The following is an 11,328-nucleotide window of genomic DNA, read 5'->3' as shown; positions in this document are numbered from 1 at the left end:
CATATTTGGAATTCTCATGCTGCCTGACTTCAAAAGCTACTATAAGGCTACAGTCATCAAGGTAATGTGGTACTAGCACAAATATAGACATGTAAATAAATAGAAAGTCTAGGTATAGATGTAGGCATGTATGGGCCATTGATTTTCAACAATAAAGTCAAGGTGATCCGATGAAGGAAAATCCGAGCTCAACAAATATTAAAGGAACATTGAAGACGCATATGGGAAAAATGGAATTTTCACATTACCTCAAATCACATACAACGGGAACCCAAAAAAGGACAATAAGCATATACGTAAAGGGAAGATTATGAAACTTGTTCATGATAACAGGAGAAAAACCTTTGTTATCTTGAGTTGGGCCAGACTTCCTAGAACACAAAACGCATGAACAATAATAGGAAACAATGGTAAACTGACTTCATGAAACAATTCAAAAGGCAAATTAAAACTTGCTCTTTGGAAGGTCTTGTTAAGAAAATAAAATCCAGGGGCGCCTGGGTGGCTCAGTCGGTTAAGCCTCCGACGTCGGCTCAGGTCAGATCTCAGTTCGTGGGCTCGAGCCCCGCGCCAGTCTCTGTGCTGACAGCTAGCTCAGAGCCTGGAGCCTGCTTCCGGTTCTGTGTCTCCTTCTCTCTCTTCCTCTCATGCTGTGTCTCTCTCTCTGTATCAAAAATAAATAGAACATTTAAAAAATTAAAAAAAGAAAAGAAAATCCAGTTACAGACAGGGAGAACATGTACATAATAAAGAACTTACTTGCATGTCTGGATATACACAAAACTTGTTTTGAAAATAGCCAAAATATTTGAACAGACATTTCCCTAAACAGAAGATACATGTCAAAAAATTAAACACATGTAAAGCTGCTCAAAATTTTTGGGCAACAAGAAGATAAAAATGAAAACTGAACCCCGATAACATACCACAACTACTAGAAGAGCTACACTCAAATGGGTGACAGTGATGGCAAGAACTGGTAAGGTGGAGCCACTGTGGCTTTCACACATGTTGCTGTAAAGACTAGGTACTTTAAATTAAAAAGTTTGGCAGTTTCGTATTAAGGTAGGCATCCAAGCACCATGTAATCTAATCATCCCATTCCTATGTATTTAATTCAGAAAACTAAAAGCCTATGTCCACACCAAACTTGTATGTGAATGTTGGAAGCAGCTTTATTCATAATGCCCCCCGACTGAAAACATCCCAAACGTCCATCAGTTGGTGAATGAATAACAAGCTTTGGAATATCCATACAAAGTATCACAAAGGAACAAACTACCAACATACACAATGCTTTGGAATATCAAAAGCATTATGTTGAAGACTGGAAACAGAATGCTGGGTGCTGTCTGAATCATTTGACATAACCATTCTTGAGAAGTTAAAACTATACTGACACAAGAGACCTTGGTGGTGGGCCAGGGCTGGAGATGGAGCCAGGAGAATGACTTCAAAGACACACGAGGGAATTTTGCAGGGCACTGGAAATATTCTCCGTCTTGATAGTGGTGGTCGTTATACGTGTTTCAATTCATCAAAACTCATCAAACTGTACACTCACATGGGTATAGTTTATTGAATGCAAATTATGTCTCAACCAAACAAAACATAAACATAACATATTTTACAGATAAACCATGAAATACCAGAAAGCAAGAACTGTATTACATACATTTTCAACAGGTAAGACATGGTGAAGAGATGCTAGTACCCTAGATGATGGGTTAGATAAAACTCTCTAGAATAAAATATAGAGACAAAGGATGAAGGAAGTACAGAATGAGTAAGAAGAGATTCAGTGGATGCAGAGGCTAACATAAGTGGAACATATGTTAATTGGAGTTCAATAAAGAGGAGACAGAGAAAGTTCCTGGGGAATATTTGAACATATAAGGCATGGTGTTTCCAAAACTGACGAATAACATCTTACTTAAGACCCAACAAACACTAAGAATCTCAAGCAAGAGAGTTCTAAAGCAAACATGTTTTAAACTTACATTGTCAATCTGCAAACCAACACACAAACAAAAACAAAACAAAACAAAACAAACAAACAAACAGAAAAACAGGTCATGGAAGCAACCACGGCAGATAAAGCCATGGTCTTCAAAACAGGACACTGAGAGTGACGACTGACTTTCAACATAAACAAGGAAGACCAGAAGTCTGTAGGATGATATATTCAAGGTGTTGAAACAATATAACTGCCAACTTAGGGCTCTATAACTAGGAAAAAGGTCCTACAAGATGAAGGTGAAGTGAAGACCTTTTCAGACAAACAAAACGATGAATGTCTCATATTCTTATTATATGATCCAGCGATCATGCTTCTTGGCATTTACCCAAGTGAGTTGAAAATATTTGTCCACTCTAAAACCTGCACTCAAAAATTTATAGCAGCTTTATTCATAATTGCTGAAACATGGATGTAATTGTTACAGCATGCTGCCTATAGTTAATAATAATGTATTGTACACTTGAAATTTGCTGTGCTGAGTACACATCAAGTGTTCTCCCCACCAAAAAAAAAGGGTAACTGTGTTAATTAATTTGACCATGGTAGTCATTCCACACAGGATATCAAATATTATATTGTACCGCCTAAATAGGTACAATTATTACTTGCCAACCATACCTCAATAAAGCTGAAACAAAAGGTGTCCTCAAATAGGTAAGTGGGGAAACTGTGGTACGTCCATATAATGCAGGGTTATACAGCAAGATAGGGAAAAGTGCCACCAAGTTGCAAAGGGACGTTTAGGAACGTGAAGACGGGTTGCTACATGTAAAACCACAATCTGAAAAGTCTACCTGCTGTATGACTCCAACTAATGCATATGATATTATGGAAAATGCAAAACTATGGAAATATCAAAAAGATCAATGTTTGCCAGGATTTGAGGGTGAGTCAAGGAAGGAAGACTCAATGGAACAGAGGGGGTCTTAGGACACTGACAGTATTTCACTTTCTACACCACACACAAAAATAAATTCAAGATGGATGAAAGACCTAAATGTGAGACAGGAAACCATCAAAATCCTAGAGGAGAGGGGCGCCTGGGTGGCTCAGTTGGTTAAGCGTCTGACTTCAGCTCAGGTCATGATCTCACGGTTCATGGGTTTAAGCTCCGTGTTGGGCTCTGTGCTGACAGCTCCAAGCCTGGAGCCGGCTTCAGATTCTGTGTCTCCCTCCTCTCTGCCTCTCCCTCACTCCCACTCTGTGTGTGTGTGTGTGTGTGTGTGTGTGTGTGTGTGTGTGTGCGTGTGTGTGTGCGTGAGCACGCGTGTGAACACGGGCGCATGTGTCTCAAAAATACACATTAAAATTAAAAAAAGAACCTAGAGGGAAAAACATGTCAACTTCTTTGACCTCGGCCCCAGCAACTTCTTACTAGACATGTCTCCAGAGGCAAGGGAAACAAACACAAAATTGAAATATTGGGAACTTACCAAGATAAAAACCGTCTGGACAGTGAAGGAAACAATTAACAGAACTAAGAGGAAACTTAGATGGAATGGGAGACGATTGTTGCAGATAAAGTGTTAGTATCCAAAATCTATAAAGAACTTTTCGGTCTCAACTCCCAAAAAGCAAATAATCCGGTGAAGAAATGGGCAGAGGATATGACCAGATATTTTTCCAAGGAAGACATCCAGATACCTAACAGACACATGAAAAGATGCTCAACATCACTCATCATCAGAGAAATACAAATCAAAACTGCAATGAGGTACCACCTCACACCTGTCAGAATGGCTGAAATTAACAACTTAGGAAGCAACAGATATTTGCAAGGATGCAGAGAAAGGGGACCCCTTCTGTATTGTCAGTGGGAACAAAGTGGGAACGCAGCCACTCTGGAAAAACAGTACGGAGGTCCCTCAAAAACTTAAAACTAGAACTACTCTATGACCCACCAATTGCACTACCAGGTATTTATCCAAAAAATGCAGGAGTGCTATTTCAAAGGGGCTCACGCGCCCCAACGGTTACAGCAGCCTTACGAACTATAGCCAGATTATGGAAAGAGCCCAAATATCTATCAACTGATGAATGGATAAAGAAGTGGTATACATAATATATTATAGAATACTACTCAACCATGTAAAAGAATGAAACCTTACCATTTGAAACAATGTGGATGGAACTACAGGATAATAGGCTAAGCAAAATAAATCAGTGAGATAAAGACAAATACCATATGGTTGCACTCATATGTGGAATTTAAGAAACACAACGGATGAACATAGGGGAAGGGAAGGAAAAATAAGATAAAACCAGCGAGACAAGCAAATCATAAGAGATCCATAAATAAAGAGAAGACACTGAGGGTTGCTGGAAGGGAGGTGGGTGGGGCACGGGCTAAATGTGTGATGAACCTTAAGGAGGGCACTCGTTGGGATGGGCACTGGGTGTTATATGTAAGTGATGAATCCCTGGGTTCTATGCCTCAAACCTCTACGTTAACTAACTTGAATTTAAATAAAAAAATAAATAAGACAAGGGTCTCTGCCTCTCTTTCAAAATTTAATCGAATGGTAAATTCAACTCAAGAAAGCCGAAGAAATTGGATGAGGACAAGAGCATTAATAAGTTAAAGATAAAACAAAATAGCCAAGGTTGGTTCTTCAGAAGGACAATACAATTGATAATCGTCTGTGGGCATGAAGGAAAAGGAGAGACGTTCTCTAAAAAAACAAAGACTGAAACAGAAGAAAAAAGATTCAAAACTGGATAATATCCCTTTCCTTGAGATGATTGCAATTTAATCAGCGATAGTATGTAAACAATGTAGTTCTCTGACATAGAACACATGCTGTAAGTTCTGTCAGAATAATGGGAGGTCACCTGGGCAGGTGGAGAGTTCCATGTGGTGAGGTGAGAAAAGTCCTCACTAATGAGAGATGTTTAGCTTAAGTCATAGAAAATAGTCTCTGGGAGGCCCCAGAGCTAGGACTTGGTGAGAAGACAGGCATTCCAAGTAGCATGCATTGCTTGAGGAAAGTGAAGGGACATGTGCAAGAGATCTTGGTGCACTTGGGGAAATGCAGAAGTAATAAGGATGGAAAATGATGAGTGGGTCCAAAGAGGTGGTTATTTCGTCTTTAGAAGCATCATTTTTGTAGCAACGAGGCAAGACGTTTCCATGGATGCTCCTTCCAGTCGGTATGGCACAGTCATGAGTTCCCATGCCTTTCCTTTTCCTCATTCCATATCTGGCTTATGGTTTGAGTTCCAACACAAGTCCCATCCTTTTTATGAAGGCCTATTTCACCTCTTCTAGCATCTTGGCTTGTCTCATTTTCCTTGGACTATTAAAATATGAATTATGCGTCACTTAATTATATATAATTGCAAACGTAAGAAAAGCAATGTCTGAAATGACTGAGAAGACATGGCTATGAGTAATAAAGATACTAGAAGATCATTAATCAAAATCATAAGCAGCTTTATGTCAATACATTTGAAGATTTAGACATAATGAACAAATTTCAAGAAAACACAAAATGACACAAAAACAACAAATTATTCTCTAAATATTAAACACGTGGAATCTGAAAACAAGAACAACAACACAAAACAAGGTCCATATTCTTAGGAAGCCACCAAGAAATGCGACAAAACCTTCAGGATGGAAAAAAATGTCAATCTTATATACCTGCCAGAAATTAGACAAAAACAGGAATCACTTCTCTTCTCAGTCAATGGGACCTTAACATTATAAGAAATGAAATGTACAGGCTACTCTTTTAAGCACAGAAGGAAAAATCATGAATAAAACACTAGCAAAACAAATCCAGTTATATGATTTGAAAGGATAATATATTACAAGCAAGTCAGGATTATTCTAGAAATGGAGTGGTTTAGCACCTGAAAAAGAAATATATTTCACAGAATCAATGTATTACTATATAGATGCAGAAAAAAAATATTTCGCAAATTTTATTTTTAAAACATAAACATCAAGCAATGTGCAGAATAGGGAAACGTGTGCACTGTTGGTGGGAGAGTAACCTGGTATAGGAGCTATGGAAAACACTATAGAAGTTCCTCAAAAAATTAAAAATCAAACTACCTCATTTCAGATTTATGCCCAATAACCAACCCTTGGAAACAACCTAAGTGTCTCTCAACAGATAAATGAATACAAATATTTTATAATGAGATATTATTCAGTCTTAAGCTAGGGATGTCCTGCCATTTGCACAACACGGAAGGACGTTGAGGGCATAATGCTAAGGGAATTAAGTCAGACAGGCAAAGACAAATACTGTACGGTCTCATTTATACATGGAATCTAAAACAAAGCCCAACACAGAAACAGACAGTAGATGGTGTTTGCCAAAGGCTGGAGGGTGAAGAATGTGGGGAGATGTTGGTCAAAGTGTGCAGATTCTCAGTTAGAAAATGAACATTTCGGCACAGTGATTATAGTTAACAATACTGTTACATACATTTTAAAGTTACTAAGAAAACAGATCTTTAATATTTTTACCAAAATAGAATTATGTGACATGGAGTTGTTAACTCACTTTATTGTAGGGATCATTTCATTGAAATGATCATATCATTGAAATTGTGTGTGTGTGTGTGTGTGTGTGTGTGTGAAATCATGATGTTATTTAAATTTATGTAATGATACATGTCAATTATATATCAAAAGAGTTGGAATTTTTTTAAATAAGCATAAACATTTATTGTAAAAAACCTCTATGCAAACTAGGAATAAGAGAACTCTCTTAAAGCAATCAGAATATCTTTTAGAAGCCTATAAGAATCAATGCATTTACTCATGAAATATTGAAAGCCATCCCTCTAAGATCATGAAAAAGACCAGGTTATCCACTGTCACCACAAACAATTCCATAAAGAAAGAAAAAGTAATAAAAAGGATCCAGCACAGTCCTAAATGCATACATGTGTGAATCCAAGGACATGTATGTGAATGATTGTCACAGCAACATTTTTAATACTCCAGGACTGGAAACTACTGAAATGTCCATCACAAATAGAATGTACAAAAAAACTGTGATATATTTACACAAATTGAAATATTATTCAGTAATGAATATGAGTGAACGCAGCTAACTACATAAAAATGAAGAGTACTAAGTCAAAACTATAAGGTTGCCAGAAGAAAACTAGATTATAAGAATACATACTATAATGCTTTTATTTAACATGTGCAGTGAGGTTCACAAATAGGCAAACTTAAGTGTTCAAAGTCAAAATACTAGCTAGACTTGCTGAGCTGGCACATGACAGTAAGTAGGTAAAGGCATGAGGGTGATTTGGGGTTGCTCCCAATACTGTACCTCTTGAGCTGGATGGTAGTTACTCAGATATTTGTGATATAATAATTTACTGAAAGGAACATTTACTTTTCATGCAATTCCCCTTTGGTGTTGTATTCCACTGAAAAGTTACAGTAAAATGTTTTAATAAGTCGAATCCCAGGGGTGTACATAAAGAACTGATTCTTTGCTGATTTGAATATTCTCTGACCACAATGGCATCAAAGTATAAATTAATGATCAAAATCATTTTGAAAAATCCCTCATATAATCGTGCATAAAAAAAGTATCCTCCTGAATACTCAGGCCTCTAAGAAGAAATCATGTTGAAATTAGAAAATATTTTGCGTGGACTAAAATGAAAACACAAAAGAGTCTATTCCCTGCTATAATTATGAAATCTCTCCTCTTGTGATGGTTAGATTTTTTTGGAGAAAGATCTCCTGCATCTATGGGAGAAGGCGAAACGCCAGCAGTTTGTAGAGGTTGGGAATGAAGCTAAGAATGAAACTTTTATGTCGATTTTTACTTAAATCCCTATATTGGGTTTGGATGCCTGCCTTCACCTAAGGCTGAGATCCTAATGTCCATTAATCATCATTTAATCCCTTCCAGAGAAGAGGAGCAAGATGGTGAAGAAGTAGGGAGCTCTGTAATTTTCGCCCACCCGCATGTATCAAACTGAGGAAGGACTGAAGCCACAATACTCTGATCTACAAGAGTGGGAGGAAAACACACAGAGCCCACAAAGAAGGCAGCCTCACAGTTGCCTGAGTGACTGCAAACTGGGGAAATAAAAATGGGCCAGACCCCAGGGGTGCGGAGAGGAGGGAGCCCCAGCCCAAAGCAGAGCCAGGAAGAGAGCGTGTGGAGCCACGGAGAGACAAAGGGAAGAGAAAGAGAGACTGGAAACGCTCATAAAACTGTCTCTAGAGAAGAGAAAAAAACTCAGGCTGTGGCAGAGAGGGACATTACCATCCCATATATAACCACTGGTCGTGTGGAGAGAAATCCGTCCCATTCAGCTGGTGCATTCTCCTTTGGGCTAGGCGCACCTGCCCGATTCAAGGTGGCGCCAGGAGAAACAGCTCCCTGACTCCCCCTATTCAATCCCGGCTAGGAAGCCGGCCACCTGTGGGAGTCCATCTCATCTTGGGCGGTAGCATTAAAGTGCATGGAATAGGATTTGGAAATGAGGCGGGGCTTGGAAAATACAGCAGGACTCACCCTGGGCACAGGGAGATTGGACTCAAAAGAGTGGCTTGCAATGCTTGGTTTGAAAAGGGCTTGGGGGGGGGCATCATTCTTCTCCCAGAAACCACCAAGGCGGGGCCTTGGAGAACAGCCCCTGAGACATACCTACACCAAACCACACTCACCCGCGCGGGAGACGAGAGCTGCCCTTCTTTTTTTTTTTTTTTTTTGCCACCCAGATACATTTTCCCATATCTCATTCTTATCTCTCCCCTCAGTGGGTTATATGTTTTTAAACTGTCCATTGTCTGTTGTTTTAGTCGCCACCCCTATTTACTCTTTTCTTTTCTTTTCCTTTTTTCCTCTTTTTTTTTTAATTCTTTTTTTTTCTTTCCCCTTTTGGTTTGCTTGTTGTTTTTGATTTGACTGTGTGTTTGCTTGCTTTTGTTCCCTGTGTCTTTCTCTGTCTGTTATCTTTTTCTGGGCTACCTCAAGAAACCAACCAAAGTACACATTGTGGAGAGTCCCAAATATCACTGAGCAGGGAATTAAAGAATCAAAGGCACAAAAAGGGAAACCGAGACACCATTAAAAGAACACTTCCTAAAACGACAGTCCCCGGAGAGTCAATGAGCATTCTTTAAGAGAGTAATACTTGCATAGCTTGCATAGCAAGCTTTTAAAACTGATAAGAGACAGAGAGCTAGCCAAAATGACAAAACGAAAGAACTCTCCTCTAAAGAAATTCTAGGAAGAAGTCACAGCCATAGAACTGCTCAAAACAGATTTAAACCACATAAGTGAAGAAGAATTTAGAGGAATTGTCATAAAATATATCGCTGGGCTTGAAAAAATCATCGGAGAAGCTATTGATACAAAGACTAGGGACTTTCAAAATAGCTGTGATGAGTTAAAAAAAAGGCTATAAATGAGGTACATAATCAAATGGAGGCAGCCACTACACGGACTGAAGAGGCAGAGAGAAGAATAGGTGAATTAGAAGACACAGTTACAGCAAAAGTGGAAGCCGAGAGAAAGAGAGAGAAATTGATCCAGGAGCAGGAAAAGAGGATTTGACAACTGAGTGATACAATCAAACGGAATAATATCCGTATCATAGGAATTCCTGAAGAAAAAGAAAGAGAAAAGGTCCTGGAGGGTTGCTTGATCAAATTGAGGCGAGAACCTCCCGAATTTGGGGAAAGAAATAGACCCTGGGATCCAAGAGGTGCCGAGAACTCCCCTAAGACGTAACTTGAATCGACCTTCAGTACGACACATCATAGTGGCACTGGTAAAATATAAAGATAAAGAGAGAATTCTGAAAGCAGCTAGGGAAAAAATGGCCCTAACATACAAAGGGAACTATCAGAGTGGTTACAGACCTACCTAACGAAACTTGGCAGGCCCAAAAGAAATGGCGAGAAATCTTCAATGTGATGAACAGAAAAAAATATTCAACCAAGAATCCTTTATCCAGAGAGCCTGTCATTCAAAATAGAAGGAGTGATAAAGGTTTTCCCAAAGAAACAAAAATTGAGGGACTTCATCACCACCAAACTATCCCTACAAGAAATCCTAGGAGGGACTCTATGAAGAAATTGTTGCAAGGAATACAAGGTACCAGAGACACCACTACAACATGAACTCTACAGAGAACACAATGAATCTAAACCCATATTTTTCAAAAACAACACTGAATGTAAATGGGCCGAATGCTCCAATCAAACGACACATGGTAGCAGAATGGATAAGCAAACAAAATCCATCTTTTTTCGATCTACAAGAACTCCTTTTAGACATGAAGACACCTTCAGATTGAACATAAGAAAATGGAAACATATCTATCATGCTACTGGTAGTCAAAAGAAAGCCAGAGTAGCCATACTTATATCAGACAAAATGGACATTAAATTAAAGACAGTAACAAACGATGAAGAAAGACATTATATAATAAATACAGGGTCTTTCCATCAGGAAGACCTAACAATTATCAACATCTATGTGCCGAATTTGGGAGCACCCAAATACATAAAACAATTAATTACAAAAGAAACAACCTTACTGATATGAATGTGCAAATTCAGGAGATTATAATACTCCACTAAGCACAATGGTTAAATCAACCAGACAGAAAGTCGCTAAAGAAACAATGGACTTGAACGACACATTGAAACAGATGGAGTTGATAGATATACTTAGAACTCAGCATCCTGAAGCTAGGGAATTCACCTTTTTCTCGAGAGCACAAGGCACATTCTCCAAGATGGATAACATACTGGGGCATGAAGCAGCCCTCCATAAATATAAACGAATTAAGATCATACCATACACACTTTCAGATCACAATGCTATTAAACGTGAAACCAATCACAGGAAAAAGTCTGGTCAACCTCTAAAAATGTGGAGGTTAAAAACCACCCTACTGAAGAATGATTGCGACAATCAGGCAATAAGAGAAAAAACTTAAAAATAGATGGAAACAAATGAAAACGAAAATACAACAAGCCAAACTCTCTGGGAAATAGCAATGGCAGTCCTAAGAGAAAAGGATATTGAAATCCAGGCCTATTTCAAGAACCTAGAAAAAGCACAATTTCAAAATCTACCAGAGCAACTAAATGAACTAGAAGGGGAGCAGCAAGAGCACCCCAAACCCAGCAGAAGGAGAGAGATAATAAAGATCAGGACAGAAATAAACAATATAGAATCCAGAAAAACATTTGAACAGATCAATGAAACCAAGAGTTGATTTTTTGAAACCATTAACAAAATTGATAAACCTCTATCCAGGGCACTCAGAAAGAAAAGAGAGAGCACCCAAATAGAGAAAAT

Source organism: Suricata suricatta, chromosome X, assembly GCF_006229205.1.
Source record: "Suricata suricatta isolate VVHF042 chromosome X, meerkat_22Aug2017_6uvM2_HiC, whole genome shotgun sequence".
Lineage (NCBI taxonomy): Eukaryota > Metazoa > Chordata > Mammalia > Carnivora > Herpestidae > Suricata > Suricata suricatta.
Note: the sequence above shows the minus strand (reverse complement) of the source record.